The 3858-nt window shown below is 34.3% G+C and overlaps 1 non-coding gene across 1 annotated transcript; it reads right to left on the bottom strand.

Annotated features, from left to right (window-relative positions):
* Positions 1–2941: 2941 nt before the first annotated feature.
* Positions 2942–3047, bottom strand: LOC144454597 (U6 spliceosomal RNA). Its single transcript, XR_013483116.1, has one exon. It is a non-coding gene; the product is annotated as a U6 spliceosomal RNA (small nuclear RNA).
* Positions 3048–3858: the final 811 nt, after the last annotated feature.

Below are 3858 nucleotides of genomic sequence, written 5' to 3'. Positions count from 1 at the left end.
TAATTATTAATCTGATCAGCACAATGATCCATCAAAATTTCAAAGAATTCATGATGAAATAGTCTATCTACATCTATATGGAACTAATGTACTCATAGTGCAAATTGAAGCATCTTATTTTTCTTCCTTTTTTGTTGAAACATGGCTTATGCAGAAACTTATTTCATGTTACTTTGCATAATAATTGTTGTTTTTTCTTGCCTTTTCATTGGTTTGGGAAAGGGGTATGTGGAGAGAAAGAATTTGTAATAAAAAAGAATATATGTCTCTTTTTTTCTTAAGAAGTTCATTGCAATAGTCTGAGAAATGGTATGGATTGAACTAAGAGTGTGACTATATGAGAGGAAAAGAAGATATGTGTGTATACACACACACACACACACACACATATATATATATATATATATATATTTAGGACATCCTATAATTTAAAACAGCACTTAGACTTTTGGGGTCAGCTAAGTGGCACAGTAGATAGAGTGTCAGACCTGGAGTCAGGAAAACTCCTCTTTCTTCCTGAGTTCAGATTTGGCCTCAGTAGACCAAGAGAACATTATGCACAGTAACAGCAAAACTGTATGATGATCAACTATGATAGACTTATCTATTTTCAGTAATACAATGATCCAAGGCAGTTCTGAAAGACTTATGTTGGAAAATGCAATCTACATCCAAAGGAAGAGCTATGGAGTCTGAATGCAAATCAAATCATATTATTTTTACTTTTCTCTTTGCTTTTTTTTTGAACTTTTTTCTCGTGATTTTTCCCTTTTGTTCTATTTCCTCTTTTGCAACGTGACTAATGTGGAAATACGTTTAACATTATTGCACATGTATAGCTTGTATCAGATTGCTTGCCATCTTAAGAAGGAGGGAGAGAAGGAGAAAAATTTGGAACTCAAAATCTCCTAAAAAATGAATGTTGAAAACTATCTTTACTGGTAATTAGAAAAAATAAAATACTATTTACAATAAAAAAAAATCTGGCCTCAGACACTTACAAGTTGTGTGACCTGGGCAAGTTACTTAAACCTGTTTGCCTCAGTTTCCTCACCTGTAAAATGATTACGTGTAAGTCTAAATATATATATATATATATATATATTTATACATACACAAACATACATATATAAACATATAGCATACATAAATATACATCGATACATGTGTGTATGTATACATGCATGCTTATACATATACATACATATATGTGTGTGTATATATATGTATATATATGTGTGTGTGTATACATCTGTGTATATATATATGTGTATGTGTATGTGTGTATATATATGTATATATGTGTATGTATGTGTGTATATATATATACATATATATATATATATATGTATGACATTCTGTGAAGGTAAAATCAATAAGAATTGACAATTGATTACATGGAAAGGTTGAAGGAGTGAGAATGAAGAATTGAAAATGACACCAAGATGGTGAGCTTGAATGTTGGCTTGTTGTGGAAGGATGTTGATGTCCAACAGAAAAATTTAGGTAAAGGTTTGGGGGTGGGGTGGGAAATGAGCTTTGCTTAGAACATGTCATATTTGAGACCTCTACAAGACAACTGAAATTTCTGGTATCTGAAGTGCGACTGGAGCTCAGAAGAGAGACTAGGGCTAGATATAGATATGAAGGGAATCATTTAATAGATATGGTAAATTGAAAAATAGGTGCCCCCTATGTCTCTGTCCTGAGCCCTATTCTCTTTCTCCCTCTCTGCTATTTCACTTGATCTCATCAACTCCCATGGTTTCAATGATTTTCTCTATGATAATGATTCTCAGATCTACTTATCCAGACTGAAACTCTCTCCTAACCTCTAGAATCATATCCCATACTAACTGCACAACAGGATGTTTCATGGATATGTTAAACTCAACATGTCCAAAAATGAACTTGTTATCTTTTCTCCCAATCTCCCCCTCCTTTCAAACTTCTCAATTACTATCTAGACCACCATTCTCTCAACAACCCAGGCTCACAACCTAAGTATCATACTTGACAGAGAAAATGCCCAGAGTTAAGAGATGGAGTGTCTTGTTTGTGGAAAAGCCAGAATGCCAGTGTCACTGAAATGAAGAGTACGTGTCAGAGAATAAGGTGTAAGAAGACTGGAAAGGTAGAAGAAGGCTAGGTAATGAAGGGCTTTGAATGCCAAAGAGAACACTTTGTATTGATCCTGGAGGCAATAGGAAACAACTGGACATTATTTATTGAGTAGGGGGCATGACATAGTTGGATCCGTGTTTTAGGAAATTCACTTTAGTGATGGGGGATGGATTGGTGTGGGGAGAGACATCCTCCACTCAACTATCAAATCAATCTTAAAGCACAGATCTGATCATGTCACCACCCTATCCAATAAACTCCAGTGACTCCCCACCACCTCCAGGATAAAACAAAAAATCTTCTGTTTCTCATTTCATAACTTGATTGCCTTCTGCCTCCCAGAATTCTTTTTTATTTCTTATTATATTTTTAATTAAAACTGTGATGAGATTTTTGTTATCAAGTAGCATTTGATAAGACATCCACTTGTTTTGGTAAACAATACACATTTTTAAAAAACATTTGTGTACAGTTGGTTCCTGCTTTAATGATAGCAAAACAAGGTCCAGTGTCAATCTTAATAGGGAAAACTATTATGATTTGTTAACTGGATAATCGTACCTACAAAGCATGCATGCAAATACCTATTTATAAAGAAGTTGTTTCCTTGAGTATCTACTGATGAAGGGTGAAGAAGAAAACTAATATGACATCCTGATGCAGGGAAGTAACCACAGATGCATGTATCAATGCAGTATTTTTCCTAAGTTAAATGGATAAACAAACCCTTAAAACCACATTTTCAGTGGTAAAATACAAAATTGAGAAGTGCCAGGCAATGTGTCCTACATAAAGGTTAAGAGATTCTTTTAATGTAAACAATACGGAACGCTTCATAATTTGAATGTCATCCTTGCACAGGGGCCATGCTGATCTTCTCTGTATTGTTCCAATTTTAGCATATATGCTGTCACAGCAAGCACCTCTCAGAATTCTTATACCTTATTCTCTTCTATGTATTCTAATATCCAATGACACTAGCCACTTTGCTGATCATCACATAAGATATTCCATTTCCAAACTCTGGAATTTTCACTAGCTATTCCTCATGCCTTGAATACTTTCCTTCCTCATCTCTGCCTGCTGGTTTCCCTGTCTTCCTTGAAGTCCCAGCTAAAATCCCTATGGGAAGCCATTCTAAATCCCTATTAATGCCAGTGACTTCCCTCTATGGATTATTTCTAAGTAATCTTGTATAAGTCTTGTTTGCCCACACTGATTTTATATTGTCTCCCTCATTTGACTATAAACTCCTTGAGAGCTGGGACTTTCTTTTGCCTTTCTTTGTATGCCCAGCACTTAAAAAAATAAATTTTATTCCTATAAAGAGGCAGTGTGGAAAGTGTACTAGATTTGAGTCTGAGGATCTGGATTCAAATCACATTCCTGTTACTTATAACCTCTGTTACCTTAGGGAAGTCACTTAAACTTTCTGGGCCTCAGTTTCCTCATCTGTAAAATGAGAGGTTTGGACCAGACAGCCTCCTTTCCAGGTCTGGATCTATGATCACGTGATTTTTTTAACCATTTGGTAATAATAGAGAGCTATTTGATTCTTGATTTCATTAGATCAGTGATTCATTAAATTGACTTCTCTCTCTCTCTCTCTCTCTCTCTATATATATATATATACATATATATTACATGCATATATATATATTATATATATAGTATATACAGTATATATATATATATATATGTCATATATAGAGATACATAGAAGGTGCTAAATAA

The sequence above is a fragment of the Phascolarctos cinereus genome, unplaced genomic scaffold, assembly GCF_003287225.1.
Source record: "Phascolarctos cinereus isolate Bilbo 61053 unplaced genomic scaffold, phaCin_HiC Scaffold_726;HRSCAF=1367, whole genome shotgun sequence".
NCBI lineage: Eukaryota > Metazoa > Chordata > Mammalia > Diprotodontia > Phascolarctidae > Phascolarctos > Phascolarctos cinereus.
Note: the sequence above shows the minus strand (reverse complement) of the source record. Positions and strands in the feature narration are given on the sequence as shown.